This window comes from Rutidosis leptorrhynchoides, chromosome 10 (assembly GCF_046630445.1).
Source record: "Rutidosis leptorrhynchoides isolate AG116_Rl617_1_P2 chromosome 10, CSIRO_AGI_Rlap_v1, whole genome shotgun sequence".
Lineage (NCBI taxonomy): Eukaryota > Viridiplantae > Streptophyta > Magnoliopsida > Asterales > Asteraceae > Rutidosis > Rutidosis leptorrhynchoides.
In genome coordinates, this window is record NC_092342.1 from 104,851,204 (window position 1) to 104,878,259 (window position 27,056).

The 27,056-nt window shown below is 35.7% G+C and overlaps 1 pseudogene; it reads right to left on the minus strand.

Moving 5' to 3' along the window:
- The window catches only part of LOC139870514 (methylsterol monooxygenase 2-2-like), a 142,011-nt pseudogene extending 126,256 nt beyond the window's left edge, over positions 1–15,755 (minus strand).
- Positions 15,756–27,056: the final 11,301 nt, after the last annotated feature.

The window sequence follows — 27,056 nt, forward strand, 5'->3', positions numbered from 1 at the left end:
TTTTGGAAGCAATCTCTCTATCCATAGAACATTGAGAGGGATGACTTTCTCTACTCTTAGGAGTGTTTCACTTCGGGTGGAGAAATGACTTGTCTTTATTCTAGGATAGGGGAATGATTGTCTACATCTCACCTCCACCATACCTCGCATGTGCGGGATTGAGTTTTGTTGTTGTTGTTGTACATAGATAACTGGTAAATGTGACAATTACCACCCACGTATTAATGACGACTTGATCAGGTTATGTTTTTATATGTAAGTGGTCAAGCTGGTAATATCAGGAAAAAGAAACGCTAGCCTAAAAACAAGTTTGCAAAAAGTGGAGAGTAATCGGATTGTACTTTTTATACATTTATATAATAAAGTTCAAAAGTATATGTGTAAATATACAAGAAATCCATAAACGTAAACGTTATTATAATTATCTAGAAACATAACATAATCTTCGAGAACTCTAACATTCTAATTCTAATTTAATTTCATATTAAAATGCCAACCGATATTAACCTGGACAACCGATATTAACCTGGACTTATTTTGACTGACTAAATTCGATTTTGACCCATTGAATGATGTTGACCAATTAATTACTCGCATTTTGAAAAATTGGATCGTCCGTTTCGTAAAAAGAAGTAATTGTGGAGTAATATTTTTTTTTTGGCAAAAAAGGAGAATTATATTAGAATAACCGTTAGCTTCATCAAAATGATGAAAGAAAATGCACAACAATACAATGACGGATCGCAATCGGTCACTAATAAAAATTACAAAAAAGCTTTAACACTACAAGCTTATTGACAAAGAAGTAAAGGATTAATCTCCCAAACATGCGATTGGACACCATGGACGAATTTGAGGTTGCACGCCCATAGAAAAACCTTTAACTTGATGTTTTGAACGATGATCGACCGGCATAGAAATTTACCATTGAACACAATATCGTTTCTATCCATCCATATGGCCCAAATTGTTGCAGGACCAATCATTTTCCAAAACTTGGAAGCCTTGACGCCCATCCCGAAGTACCAATCATAAGAGAACTCGGTAACCGTCCTCGGAACAACCCACCGGATACTCCACCAACGAAACAAATCCTTCCAAATACTCGACGACCATTTGCAATGAAGTAACAAATGGTCGATGGTTTCATCTTCAACCATACACCATACATACATAGTTGATTGAAAAGCGGGTAAAATACGTCTTTTAGCAAGAACATCTCTAACGGGGATGCTCTTTCTCAAAACGAGCCAATGGAAAAGCATAATTTTGGATGGAACACAATTGCTCCATACTATTTTGGGCCACGAAGGGGTCTGAGATAATCCCGAGCGTATAACCAAGCGAATAGCATCCGAAACAGAAAAATCGTTAGGAGAACCTACTGCCCAAATAACATGATCTTCATGGGCCTCATTAAGCGAAAAGTGGGCCAACAGTTAGGATAGTTCTTGGGCCTTGCCAAGATTAAATGGCGATAAATGACCAGTGAGGTGGAGATTCCACCCAAGCTGAGGTCGAGTAACATCAGCAGGATAACGAAAAAAATTAACGACTTGAAGGTGATGTTGGCATAGAAAAAATAATGAAGGGAAGTCATTTTTCAAAATACGCCCGTCGGCCCAAGGATCGTACCAAAATAAAATCTTAGAACCATCACCTAATTTCCACTTCCAAACGTTAGGTCCCATAATATCTTTGAGTGAATCGTTGCTATGAAGACTTAAAAAGTCTTTCCAAATTGAAGAGATATGAGAGGTACGTAAAGAAGAGACGTTATTAATGATCTTAACTCAAAATGAGGGGCCGAAAGAAGCAACGACGATAGATTTCCAAAGGCTATGATTGTTAGAATTAAGTCTAACCCACCACTTAGCCAACATTGCATAATTTTTCAAATGAAGAGGAGTAACGCCTAAACCGCCTAAATCTTTAGGGAGGCAAACCGAGTCCCATTTTACCAAGCTAACTTTCTTTTTGAGACAATCTCCACCCCATAGGAAATTACGTCGGTAACGTTCAAGAAGTTTAAGGACGGAAACCGGGGCCTTGTATGATTGACATCTACCTTTCCACCTGACAAGTTTGGACTTGAACTTATTAATAATCGGGAGCCACATGGAGGTCCGGTTTCTAGATAAACCAATCGGAATACCAAGATAATCAAAAGGAAAGCAACCGACTTTGCAATTAAAGACTTGAGAAAAAGTACACATATCCTCTCTAGACACATGAATACCATAGAGAGTAGTTTCTATAGCATTCATTTATAACTCGGAATGCTTGAAGAAAACGTGCAAGATGTATTTGATACGGTTTAGCTCAATAAGATTAGGTTGTGCAAAAATGATGGTGTCGTCGGCAAATTGAGAGTGATTGAGTTTCAAGCCATTTTTGATACAACATCCTCCTAGAACACCACTAGTAAGACCTTTGTTAAGAAGGTTGCTAAGCACTTCCGCAACAATGATGAAGAGGAAGGATGAAAGCGGGCCCCCTTGATGCAACCCACGATGCATAACACCCTCTCGTGAAGGAGAACCATTAATAAGAACCGAGAAGTGAACATTGGAGATGCACGTTTTGACCTACGAGATGAATTTGTGCCCAAACCCCATTTTATCAAGAACCATGAAAAGGAATTCGTGAGATACCCAATCGTATGCTTTCGAAAAAGCAATCTTCAAGAGAAGAATCGGTTTCTTTTTCTTTTTAGCGAAGTGTACAACTTCACTAACCACCATAACACCATCCATTAACAAACGGGATAGAACAAACCCGTTTTGAGACTCGCTAATAATAGAGGGTATGAGTTTTTTAATCTATTAGCGAGAACTTTGGCGATAATTTTATAAGGGGCGTTGATGAGGCTAATAGGGCGTAATTGCTCTATGCTTTTTGAAGAATTAGATTTCGGAATAAGGACGACGAAAGACGAGTTGAAACCTTTAGGGAATGAAGGATTCGGGTGAAATTGATCGAACATATCCATGATATTATCTTCAAGAAAATGCCAAGATTTCTTGAAGAATTGAATTGGGGAGTAATAGACAGATTTTTACAACACTACGTAAAAGGATGTCTGACGGGTCGAAAGGCATACTAAAGTGAATTTTAATGAAAAAAAAAACAGTAAAGCATTTTATAGCAGAAAGTAGATTAAATAAATTCTAATATAATATAATTATAATTTGCATATCATATTTAGCACAAAATATTTAACAAGTTGGAATATTTGGACAAATTGTGTATCAACCTCACACCGAATTTGTTTCAATCGGTACCAAAAGTTACCATTTTTGACCTTTTTTCCAAACCAATCCACCTACTTTTCCAAATCTAACATATATATAAAATACAAATTACTCAATCTTCCTATGGCAGGTGTTGCTTATGTAGCGACCCGACAAAATCTTCATTGACGGCGCCGTCTACTTAGGTCCCGTTATATGGTCATAAGTCCTTAAAACAACGTTTGACCAAAACACATGTCGCATTCATTTCAAAAGTGAGGATGTTTCAAGGTTTACAAAAGTAGTTCATTGACGAATTACATTACAAAGTTTAAAGTACAAATGAAATCTATGCGACACAATTCGATTATCAAAAGACGCTCCACGTATGCATGTATACTCGACATCCAAGCAAGTATCAAAAAGTAAGCGGAAGCATATATCCATAAGCATTCAAGGACCTGAGAAAGCATAGAAGAATCTGTCAACGAAAATGTTGGTGAAATCATAGTTGTATGTATAAAGTGTGTTTGCACCACAAGTTTTAGTATGAATCGTTTATCAAGCGTATACATCTCAAAAGATGTGTTTGTATCACGAGCACCCAATTATCAAGCTTAACTGAATCTTACCTCTGCATAATAGTGTTAGAACCTACACTAAATTTCGAAAATACATTTCATTCCTCCGAATGAGGGTTCGTCAAACCCGTATGGCCACACAACATAAGTTCTCGCTTACACCCTACAAGTGTAACTAATGATAATTGGACTTGAGGATTTATGTTCTAACTCGTATGTATCTTTGCTTTCGTATTTGTATTCAAAGTATAAAAGTATGAAAGTATACATATAAATGTGAAATGTATATAAGTAAGTAATGTATATGTTTCTCAGCCCACGATTTAAAAGTATAAAAGTATTTGAAAAGGTGGGACTATGATCTCACCTTGAGTGCACGTATGTAAAAGTACTTCAACAAGTGAACATGTGTAAGAATGAATGCTAGTCTTGACCTAAACAAATAGGTTTGTATCAATATCGGTAAACACGGTCGGTCAAAGTGTTCAATTAGTCCTATGGCTCGTTACGACTCGATTACTATAGCATGTGAGTCAAATTGTCACGTTTCATGCAAGATACAAGTATATAAGCATGTTAGAACAATTGCACAAACATTTGGTTAAGTTTGATTAAAAGTCAACTTTGGTCGGGTCAAAGTCAACGAAAAAGTCAACACGTTCGGGTCGGGTCTCGAACTATTTTTCTGAGGTTTTTAATCATATATGGGCATGTTAGAACAAGTTACATGTGAATCGGAGGTGCGTAGCATAGCAAACATTGTTCGTAAAATGGCAAAACAAAACAGTCACTGGCAGTGCAACTGGACGGCGTCCAGATTTGCTGGACGACGTCCAGCATTGAAGGCCTGGACGGCGTCCAATAATCTGGACGACATCCAGATCTGTATGCAGACCCTGTTTTGCTGCAACAAACAAATGCACAAACCAAAACTCAAACAATCCCAATTTATGACCCGCAAACAACCAAAACATGTATCTTATATCATCGGAAAGGTATTTTGACGAGGAAAACGACTAAACGCATTTCGTCAATCACTTTTACAGTTACAACAACTAAAATCACATTGAAAGCTCAACATTTACTACATTCAAGTTCATAAATGCGGTTTGGTGATTCGGAAACTTACTACCTACATACAATACGTCGTTTTGTAGGTAATCAAGCATACAATCTAACTAAACACTTACCAATAACAATTTATGGTATTCAATGCATCAAATGTTCGCATTTAGTTCTACCAAACCCTAACCAACCTCACCAAAATCTATAATTAAGTTTATGAAGTTTTCTAAAGCAACCTACACATCAAATTGAAGCTAGTGATACTAGTAACACAATTAAAACATGAACTTTTAACATCTAACAACTTTTAAACAACTAAATCTCAAGAACAACACACCAAAATTCAAGTTCATGCTAGTTACTTCAAAAAAACAAGATCGAGCATACAAATCATATATTCATGTTAGACTTGAGCCATAGACACTAATTAACACTTTTATAAGTTAAAAACATCAAGAACATAAAATCTAGTGATTTTAGAAAGTTACCCAAACTTGATGAAATCGGTATGGAATCGAAGAGGACAATGCAAGGATTCCGAATATGTAATTTGTTTGGATTTATGCTTGCTAGATTTGAAATAGATGATGATTATTTGGATTTGGAGTTTGAGAGAAAATGGAGGAAGTATTGAAAGAGGAGGTGAAAATGAATGGATGAGATAAGGTTGATTCCTTTGACCTAGTCACCATTTTGGCATTTTGACAAGTTTAGTCCCTCAAGTTTGAATTGGGTGCGTGGATTGCCTAAATGAAATATTTTAAAACGCGTATTAACGGATGATGTTATAATTATATAACGGACTTTAAAATAGTTAAACGGAAAGTAAACGGAAAAAGGCGAGATGTTACATTACCTAATCCTTAAAAAAAAATTTCGTCCCGAAATTTAAGTAGGCGTAGTAGTCGTTGTTTCTTCCTCGAGATCTTGCGTTTCCGAATTCACGAATAGATGAGGATACTTCCTTTGCATTTGATCTTGTCTTTCCCAAGTAAACTTGGGTCCCCTTTTGGCGTTCCAACGGACCTTGACAATTGGAATTCGGCTTTGTTTTAACGTTTTGACGGAGGTGTCCACAATTTCAACTGGTTCTTCAACGAAATGAAGTTTGTTATCAATGGTAAGCTCCTCGAGAGGGATGACGATATCGGGTTCGGCAAGGCATTTTTTCAAGTTGGATACATGGAAAGTAGGATGAACGGAGCTCAATTGAGGCGAAAGATCTAAACGATAAGCAACGGTTCCAACACGCTCCAAGATTTCGAAAGGACCGATATACCGCGGATTTAGCTTCCCGCATTTCCCAAAACGGATTACACCTTTCCAAGGCGCGACTTTTAACATCACGCGGTCATCGACTTGAAATTCGAGGTCGTTGCGTCTTTTGTCGGTATAGCACTTTTGACGACTTCGGGACGTCCTAAGCCTATCTCGGATTTGAACGATCTTCTTGGTTGTTTCATGAATGAGTTCGAGTCTGGTGATTTGTGTGTCGCCTACTTCGGCCCAATAAAGAGGTGAACGACATTTTCAGCCATATAATGCTTCGAATGGTGCGACGTTAATACTCGCGTGATAACTATTGTTGTAGGAGAATTCGGCGAGAGGCAAGTGCTTGTCCCAAGATTTTCCGAAGTCGATAATGCAAGCTCGTAGCATGTCTTCCAAGGTTTGGATTGTGCGTTCGCTTTGTCCGTCCATTTGTGGATGATATGCGGTGCTCATGTCTAAACGCGTTCCCAACACTTCTTGTAAAGTAAGCCAAAATCTAGAAACAAATCGGCCATCTTGGTCGGAGATAATCGATAACGGTACACCGTGTCGGGCTACGATTTCTTTAATGTAAAGTTGTGCGAGTTTCTCCATGTTGTCGGTTTCCTTCATGGCTAGGAAGTGCGCGGATTTGGTGAGTCGGTCGACAATGACCCAAATAGTATCGTAACCGCCCAACGTCTTTGATAGTTTGGTGATAAAATCCATCGTTATCCTTTCCCACTTCCATTACAGGATTTCGGGTTGTTGAAGTAGCCCGGACGGTCTTTGATGTTCAGCTTTGACTTTGGAGCAAGTTAGGCATTTTCCAACGTAAGTAGCGACGTCCCTTTTAATGTTCGGCCACCAATATTGTTCTTTGAGGTCGTGGTACATCTTATTGGCACCGGGATGAATCGATTATCTTGACTTATGGGCTTCGTCTAAAATAAGGCTCCGCAAGTCCCCATAACTAGGTACCCAAATTCTTCCGGTGAAATATCGGAGTCCGGTCTCTTTAACTTCGAATCGAGAGACGAGAATGTTCAAATGTTCATGGGGAATATTTTCATCCTTGAGAGCCTCGTCTTGGGCTACACGAATTTGGTTATTGAGGTTGGTGTGGATAGTGATGTTTAAGGCTCGGACACGAAGAGGCACCGCTATTTCTTTTCGACTTAAGGCATCGGCTACTACATTTGCCTTTCCGGGATGGTAACGAATCTCGAAATCATAATCGTTTAAAGTTTCGATCCACCTTCGTTGTCTCATGTTTAGTTGCTTTTGGTCGAAGATGTGTTGAAGGCTTTTGTGATTGGTGAAGATAGTACTTTTGGTACCATAAAGATAGTGTCTCCACATTTTAAGTGCAAATACAACGGCTCCGAGTTTGAGATCATGTGTCGTGTAGTTCCGTTCATGAATTTTCAATTATCTAGAGGCATAAGCAATGACTTTCTTTCGTTGCATCAATACACACCCAAAATCATGTTTCGAGGCATCGCAATATACAACAAAATCATCATTGCCTTCGGGAAGTGACAAGATAGGAGCAGTGGTTAGCTTTGTCTTCAAGATTTGAAATGCGGATTCTTGTTCGGTCGCCCAAATGAATTTCTTTCCCTTGTGAGTTAACGCGGTTAGAGGACGGGCAACCAAAGAGAAATCCTTGATGAATCTACGATAGTATCTGGCGAGACTCAAAAATTGACGAATGTGAGTAGGAGTAGTAGGAGTCTCCCATTTACTAATGGCTTCGATTTTTGATGGATCGACTTTAATACCTTGATCACTTACAACATGACCAAGAAATTGAACTTCCTTCAACCAAAATTCACACTTGGAGAATTTGGCATAGAGTCGTTCTTGTCTCAAGAGTTCAAGCACAAGTCGGAGATGTTGTTCGTGCTCTTCTTCACTTTTAGAATAGACCAAAATATCATCGATGAACATGATAACGAATTTGTCGAGGTATGTTTTGCACACGCGGTTCATAAGATCCATGAACACCGCCGGTGCGTTAGTGAGACCAAATGGCATTACAAGAAATTCATAACTACCATAACGAGTCCGGAAAGCGGTTTTGGAGACATCTTCCCCCTTAACCCTTAATTGATGATAATCCGAGCGGAGATCGATTTTTGAATATACATGAGATCCTTGTAGTTGATCAAAGAGGTCATCGATGCGAGGAAGAGGATATCGGTTCTTAACCGTCAATTTATTTAGTTCACGATAATCGATGCACATTCATAGGGATCCATCTTTCTTTTTAACAAACAAAATCGGAGCGCCCCATGGTGAATGGCTAGGTTGGATGAAACCACAGTCAAGTAGTTCTTGGATTTGACTTTGCAATTCTTGCATTTCGGATGGAGCAAGTCTATACGGCGCACGTGCTACGGGTGCGGCTCCCGGAATAAGATCGATTTGGATTTCAACCGGTAGATGAGGTGGAAGACCAGGCAATTCGTCGGGAAATACATCGGAAAAGTCACTAACAATTGGCACATCATCGATATGCTTCTCATCGGACTCGACTTTCTTAACATGGGCAAGGATCGCAAAACAATCCTTACGGAGTAGTTTTCTAGCTTTAAGGCACGAAACGAGATTGAGTCTGGTGCAACTCTTATCGCCATAAACAATCAAGGGTTCACCATTCTCGATAGGAATTCGAATTACGTTAAGATCACAAAGGATGTGAGATTTCATTTTGGCTAACCAATTCATACCGATTATTACATCGAAGCTTCCTAGTTCCATGGGTATCAAGTCAATTTCAAACTCATTACCCAAAATGTTTAACGTACACCCCCGGTAATATGTGTCGGCACTCAATAGTTTCCCGTTGGCCACTTCAATGGTATAAGTTGTATCTAGTGGAAGTGGTGGAGTGCTAAAAGAATGAGTCAAAGTCTTGGATACAAAACTCTTATCAGCACCTGAATCGAATAAACAAGTAACATAAGTGTTGTTGAGAAGAAACGTACCCGTGACTAATTCATTGTCATCTCGGGCTTCCTCGGTGTTAATGTTGAAAGCTCGGCCGAGCGTATTTGGGTTAGATTTCTTCTTTGGGTACGCATTTCTAAAATGACCCGGTTGGCCACATTCATAACAAATACCCGGTCTTGGTGCATTGGATCCCTTTTGAGCAACGGGAGCGGTGTTTCTGCATTCGTGGGCCATATGGCTACTCTTTTGACACTTGATACAAAACAGCCTCCCACATTTACCCAAATGATGTTTGTGGCACTTATTGCAATATGGCAAAGCTCCGGCATAACCTTTCTTGCCGTCAGAAGTGAAAGGATTTTTGGTGGAAGTGTTGTTGTTGTAGTTGCTTGATGGAGTGGCTTCCCATTTTCTTTTGTTGCCACCCGATTTGTCCTCGGCCTTTGGTACCGGTACTACGATTTCATCCACCGTTTCTATAAATTGGCGGGCCATCTTTAAAGCTTCTTGATGATTAGCGGGTTTGGATGACATTACTCCATGTTTGATGCTCTTTGGGAGGCCATCCATGTAAAGTTCGATTCGGAGGGATTCGGGAGTCACGAGAGCCGGGCACATTAAGGCTAGCTCGGAGAATCGTTGATTATAAGCCTTGAGATCATTTTCGACCGCCTTTAAAGTTCTTAGCTCTTGTTCGAGCTTTCGGGTTTCTTCACGAGGAAAGTATTTGGTGATCATCTTTTCCCTCAAATCGGCCCAAGAGAGGGCGTGAGCTTCATCGCTACCCACCGATTGTACATAGGTGTTCCACCATGTGAGAGCGACACCGGCGAAAGTGTGGGCGACCTTGTCTTGGTCCCGACAACTGCTTATGCTAAAGACGGCTTCCGTTTGCTCAAACCATCGGGTGAGCACTACCGGTCCCCCGGTTCCCTTAAAAGTGTGAGGTTTGCACCCCATGAAGGATTTGTAGGAGCACCCTTCGCTTGAGTTACCGGCTCCTTGATTGTTGTTGTTGTTGTGGTTGTTGTTATTGTTGTTGGAGGAGTGACCGGCCATGGCCGCATCCACGGCGGTGGCTATCATTCGTTGAAGGGCTTGTTCGGGAGTCTCATGGCGTGGCACACGACGAGGAGGCATTGTTCCTTCAAAACACAAGAATACTGTTGATTAGTATTTTCAATAATACTAATCATGATATGGAATAAGGATAGAGAGAAAATTTTCCTTGACTCACCTTAAATTCTTTATGTCATAATGTTGGAACGTTCATATGAGTCACCGTAATATAATCCCGGCAATTATATTACCCTAATTCATATGTACATTCGACATTATTTCATATAGTCAAGGTGGCGTGTCAATCAAATTAAGCTACGCACGATTAAGATGAATTAAGAGTTAGATATGAATAGAGAGTTCGAGTATAAATGCACAAGTAGTCAAGTAATTCCTACTTCAAGTCTATATGCCGGTTGTAGTCTAGACTCACTAATGTACCCTATGACTCGGGGTTGACACCAATGAACTCTAAATCCCTACAACCAACGCTCTGATACCATCTGTAGCGACCCGACAAAATCGTCATTGACGGCGCCGTCTACTTAGGTCCCGTTACGTGGTCATAAGTCCTTAAAACAACGTTTGACCAAAACACATGTCACATTCATTTGAAAAGTGAGGATGTTTCAAGGTTTACAAAAGTAGTTCATTGACGAATTATATTACAAAGTTTAAAGTACAAATGAAATCTATGCGACACAATTCGATTATCAAAAGACGCTCCACGTATGCATGTATACTCGACATCCAAGCAAGTATCAAAAAGTAAGCGGAAGCATATATCCATAAGCATTCAAGGACCTGAGAAAGCATAGAAGAATCTGTCAACGAAAACGTTGGTGAAATCATAGTTGTATGTATAAAGTGTGTTTGCACCACAAGTTTTAGTATGAATCGTTTATCAAGCGTATACATCTCAAAAGATGTGTTTATATCACGAGCACCCAATTATCAAGCTTAACTGAATCTTACCTCTGCATAATAGTGTTAGAACCTACACTATATTTTGAAAATACATTTCATTCCTCCGAATGAGGGTTCGTCAAACCCGTATGGCCACACAACATAAGTTCTCGCTTACACCCTACAAGTGTAACTAATGATAATTGGACTTGAGGATTTATGTTCTAACTCGTATGTATCTTTGCTTTTGTATTTGTATTTAAAGTATAAAAGTATGAAAGTATACATATACATGTGAAATGTATATAAGTAAGTAATGTATATGTTTCTCAGCCCACGATTTAAAAGTATAAAAGTATTTGAAAAGGTGGGACTATGATCTCACCTTGAGTGCACGTATGTAAAAGTACTTCAACAAGTGAACGTGTGTAAGAATGAATGCTAGTCTTGACCTAAACAAATAGGTTTGTATCAATATCGGTAAACACGGTCGGTCAAAGTGTTCAATTAGTCCTATGGCTCGTTACGACTCGATTACTATAGCATGTGAGTCAAATTGTCACGTTTCATGCAAGATACAAGTATATAAGCATGTTAGAACGATTGCACAAACATTTGGTTAAGTTTAATTAAAAGTCAACTTTAGTCGGGTCAAAGTCAACGAAAAAGTCAACACGTTCGGGTCGGGTCTCGAACTATTTTTCTGAGGTTTTTAATCATATATGGGTATGTTAGAACAAGTTACATGTGAATCGGAGATGCGTAGCATAGCAAACATTTTTCGTAAAATGGCAAAACAAAAACAGTCACTGGCAGTGCAACTGGATGGCGTACAGATTTGCTGGACGGCGTCCAGCATTGAAGGCCTGGACGGCGTCCAATAATCTGGATGGCGTCTAGATCTGTATGCAAACCCTGTTTTGCTGCAACAAACAAATGCACGAACCAAAACTCAAACAATCCCAATTTATGACCCGCAAACAACCAAAACATGTATCTTATATCATCGGAAAGGTATTTTGACGAGAAAAATGACTAAATGCATTTCATCAATTACTTTGACACTTACAACAACTAAAATCACATTGAAAGCTCAACATTTACTACATTCAAGTTCATAAATGCGGTTTGGTGATTCGGGAACTTACTACCTACATACAATACGTCGTTTTGTAGGTAATCAAGCATACAATCCAACTAAACACTTACCAACAACAATTCATGGCATTCAATGCATCAAATGTTCACATTTAGTTCTACCAAACCCTAACCAACCTCACCAAAATCAATAATCAAGTTTATGAAGTTTTCTAAAGCAACCTACACATCAAATTGAAGCTAGTGATACTAGTAACCCAATTAAAACATGAACTTTTAACATCTAACAACTTTTAAGCAACTAAATCTCAAGAATAACACACCAAAATTCAAGTTCATGCTAGTTACTTCAAAACAACAAGATCGAGCATACAAATCATATATTCATGTTAGACTTGAGCCATAGACACTAATTAACACTTTTATAAGTTAAAAACATCAAGAACACAAAATCTAGTGATTTTAGAAAGTTACCCAAACTTGATGAAATCGGTATGGAATCGAAGAGGACGATGCAAGGATTCGGAATATGTAATTTGTTTGGATTTATGCTTGCTCGATTTGAAATAGATGATGATTCTTTGGATTTGGAGTTTGAGAGAAAATGGAGGAAGTATTGAAAGAGGAGGTGAAAATGAATGGATGAGATAAGGTTGACTCTTTTGACCTAGTCACCATTTTGGCATTTTGGCAAGTTTAGTCCCTCAAGTTTGAATCGGGTGCGTGGATTGCCTAAACGAAATATTTTAAAACGCGTATTAACGGATGATGTTATAATTATATAATGGACTTTAAAATAGTTAAACAAAAAGTAAACGGAAAAAGGCGGGATGTTACAGCTTACTCATGATGGACGCTATGTACATGCTTGTACAGCCATTTGGTATGCAAAATTCTGTGTCCCCAGTAAAATATGAAATCTTCAACAATGAAGTTAAATAGTATCTGTGTTGACATTACTTTCCTGCAACGGTAAAAGATTCACGCCAAAATGAGTGTAACGCAACGAACATAGTTTCTTAATAGATCAAAATATACATCAAAAACATATATATTTAAAAAAAAAAAAAAAGTATGTTATCATGGCAGTGCAACTTGAGTGCCAAACAACAATCTACAAGTTTAGAGGTAGTACATAAAGAACCTGAAAATACCAGGATGATAATGGAAGACTACTTCGCATTCCCATAAATCGAAAGACGGGATAGGATGCAATCATTACAGGCAGATTGACGCAAAAATGATACAACAGTAAACGAGTAATGCATTTATCTTGAGCTTCAGTAGAGTTGGTCTTTGTCTGCATAAGTAAACAAATTTGATGAATTAGTAACAATTAAAAAAGCAAGTTGATCGGATGTTTTTAAGCACGTTTAATACATCTCCAAGTAAGGATATACATGCACTGTGTAAACATGTCAGTATACATAGATTTATTACTTTCTTCTTTACATAACTAAAGGCCCTTGTAAAATTTCGTTGTCTTTTTTTTTTTCAAAGGCAATGCCCGAGTTTGAAACCACCCCTCCCTCGCCGGTTCAAATGTTTGTAAGAGCATATAGCGAATATTAGAATTGTTAATGCTTGCATAATTTAGTTTACAAAAAATAACAAGTATTATCATCTGACTCGAAATACAGTAACAGTATATTCATAAGTGGTCATGTGCTCAATATTTTCTTCGGCCAGATGCATAGTACAAAAACTCAATCCTCCTTGTTAAGCATTATCAGCGGTGGCGAATTTAGAATGAGATCTCATTGGTGTCCCAATTTTTTTTTCAAAGCTAATCATATTTGAATGATATTTTTGTGGTCGTTTACCTTTAAAAAAACCATAAATTCTAATAATATATGGGGTCCTATAGCTAAATTTGGTGGTGTCCTGTACAATTTGAAGCGTAGATAGTAAAAAAAAAAATCCTAGCTAGTGGGGTCATAGGACCCCATAGACAAGCATGTAGATTCGCCATTGATTATCAGATACTGTATAACACAAGGTTCTAGAAATGAACACCACTTAATTAACAAAACGAGTTCAGGTAATCAATTCATTTTCACTTACGATAATCTCAAGCCATTAGAAAAGAAAATAGTATTCAAGTGTGTGTATAATCTTTCTTCTTCATTGAGATAAGTGAATAATACACAGTTAAAGGTAATGGATTTAATAAGTTCATCTACTAAATAGAGATACTTATCGAAGATCCTGCAGTAAAGTACAGCGAAATAAAGGGTTGGGTGCATAATAACGTTAAACCTGAATTTTGTACTTGCTGAGCCAATAGCCATCCTGCCCTTTCCAAGAAAATAAAAGGAAGTCCAGATAAAAAGAAGACAGATTCATGAAGCGCAAAAAACTTCCAAGGCATGCGAGTTAGAAGTCGCTGAAATTAGTGATTAAATACTGCAAAAAGATACAGAGAAGATAAGAAAAAAGGTCAGAGTTCTGCCCCATAAACAACAAATAAAGTTCCTAGTAAGAAAAACTACCAATTATACCTATTTAAAAACTACATAACCACAAATTTTAAGCTGTTGGGTGACAACCTACATATTTTGAGGCGTAGTGATCAAAGGTTCGCCCAACAAGTTTCATGAGTTATGTGGATATAGCCTCCCAATAATTCTAGTCCTGTAAGTCTGACAAACACTCTTATGTTATATAAATATAGATATAGATATTTTGCAATTAATTAAGTTTCTCTACTTAGTTTCAGGTTCCAAGTTTGTTTGCATTCCTTGTTTGCCTTGACTTAATGATCATATTTTCTGAAACACATACCATATTGCATGAAAAGGATCATAAGGATTTTCAAAATGAGCAACCACATATTCCGTATGCTTGAATAGAAAATTTTCAATATTTCGTATAAATGAATCGGCAGTAAAAGACCATAATCTCACCGCCCTCGGGTAGAGGGAGGTTAGTACTTTTTTCACCCTTAGGTGGAGAAACGACTTCCTAAGGGTAGAGGCAGGGTGGAGGCATGATTGTCTAAATCTTACCTTCCCCATCCACATCAATGAGATTAGGTATTGTTGGTGTAATTGCTGATGGTGGTAAAAGGCCATTATCACCTAGACCCTCTACAAAAGTCGTTAGTTTTGATTCCACATATATCCAAACAATATGTACTACACATAAGTTCAAGAGTCCCTTAGTACTCTAAAATTAATTGGTAGTAGAAGGAGGTTCCCCAAAACTTATATGCATACATTTGTTTCTTCTCATATTCGATATGTGAGACTTTGATTTGCACCCAGCAAACCTCCCCTCAGACCCAAGTCCATGTGGGCCTCCCCTATAACGATAGATGGGTACACTCATCGTTGGCAAAGACGAGGGTGCGCACGCATGCGCTGACGGGTGTGCCATATGCGCCGTCCACCACATCCAGGTTGTGGCCTAGCTCTGATACCACTTGTTGGATCAAATAGTCTAAACAACATGTCCAACACATACACATAAGCTTAGGATTCCCATAGTACTCTAAAACCAATTGGTAGTAGATGGAGGTCCCCCTAGACTTATATGCATAAATTTGTTTCTTCCCATATTCGATCTGATGTGGGACTTTGGTTTGGACCCCAACAATCCCCATTTCACTTCTAACCGCTATTCCTCTATTAATTATCCTTACTAGAAAAGGCATGGAAGAGTTACGAGAAACAAGATGGTAACTGCTATACATAGAAAACATAAGCATGTTTCTAAATGCTCAACCGAAGTTGACTTTTTATAAAACCACAAAGCTTCTCGCGGAATAAAGTTTCTTTCCAGAACTTCAGCAAGTTCTTACATTAATTTCATCTGGTTAAATAGAAATCAAGAAAAATGATTTAGACCTACAATGATCATAACTTAGGAGTCAATCAACATACCGACACTATTACAGGCCAGAGAGCTTTCAGTCTAATGCCATTTCATTTATTAACCATACAATCGATCACAAACAAACAATCAATACCAAATATATATATAATATATATATATATATATATATATATATATATATATATATATATATATATATATATATATATATATATATATATATATATATATATATATATATATATATATACGTCTAGAGCTTAACAGACACACTTGACAGTTCCATTAACAGCTTATATATTCGTAAGAATCGTAACAAGTACTCAAAACTCACAATTTGTATCATATAAGTTTAATAAATTCACACGTTGACAATCACATATCTTGAAGTGTTTAATATAACTTTAAAGGATCAAATGAACTAAATCTCAATGTTCATACATTTATATTGAAAAGTTCAATGTAAATTGTTACAAAACACTATCAAACACTTAAATAGAGATATGGTTTTCGAATTTATGAATTTGTCAACTGAAAAATGATTCATATTTTGATTGTAATGATTAGGTTTTACCATTGTATCAATATTTGAGTTCTTATTAAACCCTTATATATATATATATATATATATATATATATATATATATATATATATATATATATATATATATATATATATATATATATATATATATATGGGGAAGTAACAAATCGGGGAGAAGTGGGGGGAAGCAAAAAAAAATTTTTTCATTTTTTTTGGATTTTTTTTTCCGGCATCAAGATCACACGAAAATATGAACATTTAAAAGAGACACTTCGTGATGAATGTTATTATTTAGGCGGGAAAACGATCGACAAAAATAACATTCAAGATAATATTGTTCGTGAAGAATATGAACGTTTTTTTTTCCATGTTTTGTGAAGTAAAATTTAGCCCGATTTAGAGTTTAGGGTTTAGGGTTTGGTGTTTTGGGTTTATTAAACCCTAAACTCTAAATCGTTCGTGTTAAAAACTCAATCTAAATCCTAAATCTAAACACTAAATCTAAACCCTAAACCCTAAATTTCTAAACCCTAATATTTAAACCCTATAAACCCTAATATCTAAACCCCAATAGCTAAAACCTCAACATACGCTCGAAAAACACGATAATTATTATATATTACTTCTTCGAGCGTTTTCCCGCCAAAATAAAAACATTTATCACAAAGTGTCTCTACTAAATGTTCATATTTTCATCTCATCTATAATGTTCGTGAAAAAGTTTTTTCAAAAAACGAAGAAAAAAAAGTTTTGGCTTCCCTCCGCTTCCCCCCGATTGGTTACTTCCCTCTTGATCCTACCACTATATATATATATATATATATATATATATATGCTCATAATCAAGAGGGAAGCACTTTTTTGGGGAAGTGAGGGGAAATAAATTTTATTTCTTTTTTTTCAAAAAAAAATTTCAGACATCAAGTTTAGGTGAAAATATGAACATTTAGAAAAGACACTTTGTGATTAATGTTATTATTTAGACGGGAAAACGATCGAAGAAATAATTGATAACATTCATCATGAGTAATGTTATTCCTAATAATATTTTTGGAACGTTGTTTTCTTTCATCTTATATGAAGTTTTTTTTCCCAAAATTTAGCCCGATTTAGAGTTTAGGGTTTAAAGACTAAACCCAAAACACTAAACCCTAAAATTCTAAAACCCTAAACTCTAAACCTTAAACTCTAAACCGTTCGTGTTAAAAATTCAATCTAAAACCTAATTTCTAAACCCTAAACCCTAATTTCTAAACCCTAAACCCTAATTTCTAAACCCTAATAGCTAAACTCTAATTTTCGAACCCTAATTTCTAAAACCCTAATTTTTAAACTCTAAAAAAAAATTACACATGATGCATGTTTTCATTTTTTTCTTCGAGTGTTTTCCGTTAAAATAATAACATTCATCACAAAGTGCCCTTTTTAAATATTCATATTTTCATGTAATCTTGATGCATGAAAAAAATTATAAAAAATTTTACTTCTCTCCAAAAAAGTGCTTCGCTCTTGATTTTATATATATATATATATATATATATATATATATATATATATATATATATATATATATATATATATATTCCATGTTCTAAATAGGATGATAGGATGACAATAACTAACGAAAATTTATGAATAGTAATTTTACAAAATCAATTATCATATTCAGCATTTAAGCTATATTACTCGCGAATCAGTCACAATACACTAAACAATCTATCTATAGTTTCTATTATATTGCTAAAATAATGATGTCATAATTAGGCTAATTCCTTTGTTAAGAAAAAATCAATAAGAAAAAGAAAAAAATCTAAGCATGGTGGGTGATGTTATTAATCTAAACAATTTTGAATTAAAATTATATCTTATTAATTGATTATTATTATTAAATCTTATTAATAATAATAATTATTTTAATTATTAAAATTAGATAATTTTAAATAATTTTAATTAATTATTTTGAATTGAGTACAAGAAGGTATAAAAGTTGGGAAGAAGGAAATCAATTCTACATTTATATTTTAATTTACATGTTTAAATAAAATAACAACCAATATTATCTTTTATGATTGAATGTGGATTGTTTGATATGCATTTTAGGTGTTTGATGAAATGTTTAGCTGACGAGTTAACTTTAGCATTTACGTTCACTTAATACCTAAAACATATCATTAAACTGTTTCGTTTAAACAAACTCGTGATTCCACGGGCCATTTCACTAGTATAATATAAATATGAATAACTTAATAAAAGATCAATGGTTACTGTTAGAAATTGATTGTTTATCACCCACAAACAATGAAAGTGGGAGTGGTTCAAAAGAAGTGTTGGAGTAGTTAAACCAATTGCTATCTCATTTGGCACATTGTACATGTTTGGGAGTTGTTAACCCATTATATATTATCATCTTCTACATGTAACAAAAGGTATTCGAAGAACATACAGAGATACACATATTGATTTGAGAGATTGTGAGTATACTTGTTCAAATGGAACATTGCAAACCGTCGAAGGAACTTAGGCTGTGAAATTGTGAAAGCTTTCCATTTGTGATTGCTTTCCCGACCGGTGATCTAAACGTCGATCCTACTCATCGTTTCCGCTGCTCGTTTCTGGTATGTCTAGAAACTAATTAAATACAACATTGGTATCAAGAGCATTGAAGTTTATTTTCCGGTTAACATGCTAATTTCCTTTCATGGTACTTGATGTTGCATAAATTATATTTTCTGTTAATCTGATGTACATACATATTTTTAAATGAGGGTCCATGTGTAATAGAGGCCTTACCGTGCTAATATACACACAAAGTCAGCATGTGTGTTTTAGTTTTAAATATAATATAATAACTAATAAGTAAACTCTATGGCTTTTATATGGTTTGCGATGCATAATATTTTCAGAAATTGTTATATTAAAGAATGCATGATTTGATTATTTCATTTGAAAATTGATTATGATTAGTGCTCAACAAATTTTATGTACATATAAATTTGTTGATCAAGTATCAAAAGATAAACCATTACATTAAGTGAAATTAATCTTGTATATTCATATGCATGATTTAAATTAGTTTACTTGAAAAACGTTTGTAATTACTGCTTAGAAAATTATAAATTTAAATACACATATGCTAGTTTTTGTATTCGTATTTAATATAGATATTTGATATATTTGGTTAGATATGGGTCTATCATATCTAATACTATATGTCTATCATGAAATGCTATGTAGTCAGTTTTTTGTTTATTCCTATGAACATTTGCATAGCATATTAATTAAAAAAAAATTGACATACTCAAATATCTTTTTAATTTCATTCGTAATTAATACTCCGTATAGTTTATACAACTTTACATTTTAGTGATTGATCATTGGATATATTTTTTTTGCGCATGCATAGAAGTTTGTATTCCAAATGATATTGTTTATGCTTTCGTAAATAAGCATGTTTAGAGTATCTTATACTATACTTTTATATGTGCATAAAATTATTAATGTGAAGGAGTATGTATTATTTATTGCATAGATCAGTTTATGAGAAAATTAATATGAATTGATATGTTTTCATAGTTTGTAATATGGTACCGAAAAGTCGAGCCAATTTGGATTTATAGGAATTATAATCTTGTATATTATTGTGTTAATAATAGTTTCATAATAGGTTTTATGGATGATAATTAGAAACATAGTGCCCTTTTTCTCTATAGCTTATGATAAACTATTCTTTAATAAAATAATATAGTTACAAGATGATTGCATATTTGGATGGATATAACTAACATTGTGTAATTGTCTTAAATATGGAACATTTGTGTTCAATCATGGCTTCCGCATCAAAGAACATTGTTGCTGAACTTAACAAGGGTGTTAAGTTGAATGGTGATAACTATGAAATATGGAGCATGAAACTCGAATATGTGTTGGAAGAGCAAGAGGCTCTTGTTGCTCTTACTCAATCAATGGAAGTACCTGAAGTGGGTGATACGGAACAACATAAAAGGGATGCTAAAGTGTACATCACTTGGAAACGTAAGAACACCATTGCTCGCATTACGTTGCTGAGCAGCATGGATGATGACATCATGCGTGATTTTTGCAAGTATGAACTAGCAAAAGATATGTGAAAAGCATTGGCTGAAAAGTTTGGTGCAACCTCGGTGACCAAACTAAGATCTCTCACTATCAAGTTTGACCAATATAAAAAGAAGTCTGATCAAACCATGAAAAAGCATGTCAGACAAATGTCAAACATGATAAGTGAATTGAGAAATGCAGGTCATGTTCTTACTGATGAACAACAGGTTTAAGCTATGATCCGTTCCTTGCCTCAAAGTTGGGAGCAAATGAAAATGCATCTCACACATAATAAGAACATCAAGACTTTTGAGGACTGTGCGCGCCATTTAGAGCTAGAAGAAGATCGGATTGAGGCATGTAAGTCAATCACTGAGGTGAATATGGCGACAAGCTCTAAAAATACTTTTGGGCAAAAGCGCAAGTTTCATTACCATAAGGGTAAAGAAACTTATAAGTCCAACAAAAGGCCAAACACCAATCATCGTGGCAAGGGAACACGTCCCTCCAAGAAAGTAAACATTGCAAAGGTGAAATGCTACAATTGTAGCAACAAAGGGCATTTTTCTCGTGATTGTCCTGAGCCTAAAAAGGTATATTCTTACGATGCTTATGTTAGAAAACTTTTTGTTGCTAGTTCTGTTTTCTTAACTGAATCTCAACCTTTGTGGATTGTAGACTCAGGAGCAACAGACCATGTAGCTAAGGACAAAGACACATTTGTAGAATTTCGGCGAGTTTCTCATGGAGATATGTGGATTTATGTGGGAAACAACTCAAGAGTTCCAGTTGAAGGGATCGGATCATGCAAGTTAGTCATGCGTGAAGGACGAACCCTAATCCTACATGATGTTTTATATGCTCCTCAAATTCGTCGAAATTTGATTTCTGTTTTGGTTTTATTAAGACTTGGTTTTCATTTGTACTTTCATGATAATGTTGTTGAGTTGTCTTTGGGAACAAACTCTTATGGTTTTGGTTATGTCCTTAACGGAATGGATGTTGATTATCTTAATAATAAACCATGTTTTTCCTTAGTTGCATCTTTTAATAAGTTTGATAATGATGTAAACAATTGGCATGCTAGACTTGGTCATATCGGCCAACAAAGAATGAATAGATTAGCTAGAGATGGTTTACTGGCTAATATTGATAAAGTGGAATTGTCCACTTGTGAGCATTGTCTGGCAGGAAAAACTGCAAGAAAACCATTTGGAAAAGGAACTCGTGCTGATTATCCATTGCAATTAATACATTCGGATATATGTGGTCTTATGAATGTTCGAGCAAGGCATGAAGCATATTATTTCATCACATTCATTGATGATTATTCTCGATTTGGTTACGTCTACTTGATCTCTCACAAATCCGAAGCGTTGGATTGTTTTCAAAGTTATATGAATTTTGTTGAGAATCAATTAGAACGTAAGATTAAAGCATTAAGAACCAATCGAGGACGTGAATACCTATCTGATTCGTTCAAAGCTTTATGTGATGCTAAAGGTATTCAACGTCAATTAACTACTCCTAGGACTCCGCAACAAAATGGTGTTACAGAAAGGCAGAATAGAATGCTTCTTGAAATGGTTAGGTCAATGATGGCACAAGCAAATTTACCTATCACCTTTTGGGGTGATGCTTTGTTAACTGCCACATTTGTACTTAATCGTGCGCCTTCAAAATCAGTAACTTCCACACCATATGAGTTATGGACAGGTCGCAAACCCGACTTGAATGTGTTAAGACCTTGGGGTTGTGCAGCGTATACATTGGATTCCTCACACAAATATGGAAAATTAGGTCAAAGAGGAAAGAAATGTGTTTTCATTAGATACTCTGAACAATCAAAAGGTTATGTGTTTTTGGGTGAACACGAAAGTGGGAGCATAACTGAATTTGAATCTCGAGATGTTACATTCTTGGAAAACGAGTTTCCAAAACAAGGGGATCTTGATAAAGATTGGTCTTTAGGAGTGAAGATGAAGAATTTGTTTCTTTGGATATAACTCCTCAACTTATTGCGAATGAAGATAATTTTGATCCGAGTGGGAGCAATATAGCAAACCAAAAACATGTTTCCGAAGAATCTCAACCCGTTGCTACTGAGCATAATTCTGATCCAAGTGGGAGCAATTTGGCAAATCAAGAATCTGTTTTAATGGATAACCAACCACGACGAAGTAGTCGTCAAAGTAAACCTCCACTTCAGTATGAGATCGAAGATGGTTATACTTTTATGGTTCAACTAGAAGAGGATGAACCAAGAAATATAAATGAAGCTCTCACTTGTCCTGCAAAGGATGAATGGTTTAAAGCAATGGAAGAAGAGATGGAGTCTATGAGATCCAACAATGTTTGGGAATTGGTTTATCTTCCGAAAGGAAGAAAAGCCATAGGAAGTAAGTGGATTCTCAAAATAAAGCGTAAAGCTGATGGTAGTATTGAAAGATACAAAGCTCGACTAGTGGCAAAAGGTTACAATCAACAAGAAGGGATTGACTATGAGGAAACGTTTTCACTTGTTCTAAGACTCACATCAATTCGTTTGATTCTAGCAATAGTGGCAAGTATGAACCTTGAATTACATCAAATGGATGTAAAGACTGCTTTCCTCAATAGAAATTTAGATGAAGAAATCTATATGGAACAACCGACCGGTTTCATTAAAGAAGGCCACGAACATAAGGTTTGTAGATTACTTAAATCAATATGCCTCAAGCAGTCATCAAGACAATGGTATATACATTTTCACAATGTGATCACGTCACATGGCTTCAATGCGGTCAATGAAGATAATTGTGTTTATACCAAAAGGTCTAAAGGAAAACTAGTCATATTGTCATTATATATTGATGATATATTGATTGCTGGAAATGACAAGGAGTATGTTTTCGAGGTTAAAAGATGGTTATCATCTAACTTTGAAATGAAGGATATGGGTGAAGCTGAATATATCCTTGGAGTTAAGATTTCAAGGGATCGCTCAAGGAAGTTATTGGCTCTTTCGCAAGAGACTTATATCAACAAGATTCTTGAACGTCTTAACATGCATAAATGTAACCCCATAGACACTCCTATGGCGATTGGTGATACGTTGAGCATTAGAGAGTGTCCACAAACTCCACAAGAGAAACATAAAATGAAAAATGATCCTTATGCTAGTGCGGTTGGAAGTCTCATGTATGATATGATGTGTACGAGACTGGATATCTGCTTTGCTGTTGGCATGGTAAGCTGATACTAATCCAATCCAGGTTTAACCCATTGGAAAGCCGTGAAAAGGATACTTAGGTATCTTAATAGTACTAGTCATTACTCTTTGTGCTACGAAGGAAATAATCTGCAAATGAGAGGCTATACTGATGCTGATTGAGGAAGAGATATGGATGAAAGAAAATCCACCTCTGGCTTTATTTTTCTGTTAAACAAAGGTGCTATATCTTGGAGTAGCAAGAAACAATCATGTATAGCATTGTCTACAATGGAAGCTGAATTTGTGGCATTTTCAGCTGATGTACAAGAAGCTGTGTGGCTTAATCGATTTTTGAGTAGTTTGGGGGTTGTTGGCAATACCATTGATCGAGCATTGATATACTCTGATAATGAGGCTGCCATTGCACATTCAAAAGACCCCAAGTTCCATTGTAAAACAAAGCACATTGACATAAAGTACAATTATTCGAAGGACAAGATTGCAAGAAAGGAAATAAGTATGGAGTACATATCTACGCATGATATGGTAGCATATCCTTTGACAAAACCCATACCTAGAGATGCATTTGTTAAGCATGTTAGGTCCCAAGGATTGTGTAGATTGTGATGAATGTACTATTTTAATAAATGTACTTACAAATTTAATTTTATATCCAATGCATTAAGTTTCCTTTTAAATCCTTGTTTTATTGTTCGCTCTTTGTGTTGCGAATCGAGAAAAGTATGTCGAACAGATACAAGATTAGCCCACTCACATGGGTAATCAATTCCATTTCATGTGACAAATGGAAAAGTGGTGTATATTAAGTATATTGTTTTAGTGACAATTGAGAGTTCAAGATTGAGATAATTAGACGCCACATTTGTAAGTGTACAAATATTATGTGAATATTCAGAATTTACCCTATCTGTCATGAGTATCCAGATGAGAGCTCTTCAGAGTTTTATGAGTAGATAAGTGAACTCGAGTTTTGAACATTGAGTATGTTTGAACTATCATCTGTGCAACATTGATTTAAAGACATACCTCCATTGTGAAGGAGAAATGTTGCAGCATGTGATTCATACCACATGTGATCAAGACGACCAAAAAGGGAAATAGAAGAAATGATCTCTACTTCTATGTTATGTAAGTCCCTTGAGGTATTAGTAACCTCAATTAATATCCTTATGACCTTTTCTTGTCTCTTGAAGCTTAGTTTAATGTTTGCTATCTTAAGGCGTTGCTTAAGGGTTATGAGTGATTCAACCTGGCTGGACGTTCTTAGAAAAGCAAGTTGAGCTAAGGGCAATGGATTCTAAGAGAAGGGAAGATCATTTGAAGTTCACATTAACTTGTATTCACCGGTCGACCAGTTATCTTTTGTCTTAGTGACAAGTCTTAGTGATAAATGATAATTGTGAATACAAAAGGGTTTTATGAGTAAAACTGAGATCATGCGAGTTACTAATGTGATTAATGGTCTAGGACATTGCATACTAAATCTACTCTTTCCAAGTTTTATTGAGATGCTATATATTCCTAACAGATGTATAGCAATTGAGCTCTCAAAGTATGCTGGTCGCACAGCCTAGTTCCCAGTATGAATGGTTTGCGTACTACACGGTATGTTTTTCAAGATATATGAGTATATCAAAATTGTTTGTGTGTGAGTGGGAGATGTTAGAAATTGATTGTTTATCACCCACAAACAATGAAAGTGGGAGTGGTTCAAAAGAAGTGTTGGAGTAGTTGAACCAATTGCTATCTCATTTGGCACATTGTACATGTTTGGGAGTTGTTAACCCATTATATATTATCATCTTCTGCATGTAACAAAAGGTATTCGAAGAACATACAGAGATACACATATTGATTTGAGAGATTGTGAGTATACTTGTTCAAATGGAACATTGCAAACCGTCGAAGGAACTTAGGCTGTGAAACTGTGAAAGCTTTCCATTTGTGATTGCTTTCTCGACCGGTGATCTAAACGTCGATCCTACTCATCGTTTCCGCTGCTCATTTCTGGTATGTCTAGAAACTAATTAAATACAACAGTTACACACATTAATGTATTCAAAGCGAGTAAATTCAGAAATTAGTACGAGAAATTATCAACAAATGAGAGTAAAATTTAGAATCTAGGGCAAAAACAGAGAGAAACATTTAGCAAACAAATAAAGAGAATGTGACGATACCTCCCAACCAGATTCGATGATGGAAGCCATGGATTCCGGTGAAGTAAGACGACGAGATTTTGTTGAAATGAATCTGAGTCGACGTGTACATTTACGGTTCTACTCGTATTTGTTTTCTAGTAGTAGTGTTATTTTATTATATTTTAGATAAGTTAATCTCACACACTACTTTTTAATTCATATATACTTTTGCTTCATAAATTTACAATTATGTCCTTAGATTAATAGCTAGTGATATTTTGAAATTCTCTTATGATAAATCCACACTTGTTTTACACTATTTTCCAGTATTACCCTTGTATAAATTCAAACATAAAAATTGTATAACCCATCATTAAGGGCATATTAGATATTTTGTGTGGATCTATCAATTTAGTGAGTGGATCGGGTTCTTGTAATGCGATTCGGGTTTCCTCCCGAACGCGTGTGTGTGTGCAAATGATGTGTGTCGTTAAAATAAATGATACACTGATGAAAGCTTGCCGTAAAAAAAAATCTATGGAGTTGAATTTATATTATTATTATAAGCATAATTAAGGGTATAATATGTAATTAGATGTACATGGCTTAAAAAGTGGTGTGTGATAATCACATTCTATTAGATAATACTCTATAATACGAGTAATAACATGTTCAATATAAATAATTAGGAGTAATTATTAATTAATAATGTCCTTTCCTCCCCCGAATAGTGTGAGCGTTGGGGTATATTGACGGGGTTTATAATATATATATATATATATATATATATATATATATATATATATATATATATATATATATATATATATATATATATATATATATAGGGTGAGGATCCACATAGAACCAAAGATGGTAGAGAACCAAGAGAACCATCGAACTGACCTTCAGACTTTCGTCAATCTGTATGCAGATTGAAACTTTTTTTTTTAATAAAAAAAATTCAGTCTGTGTGTTCAACAACTCGATCTTCGTACAGATTGAACCCAATCTGTACGCAGATTGATTCAATCTGCACGCAGATTGAACAGTCGCTGTTGCTTCTCATGAACATAAAATCGAATTTTATGA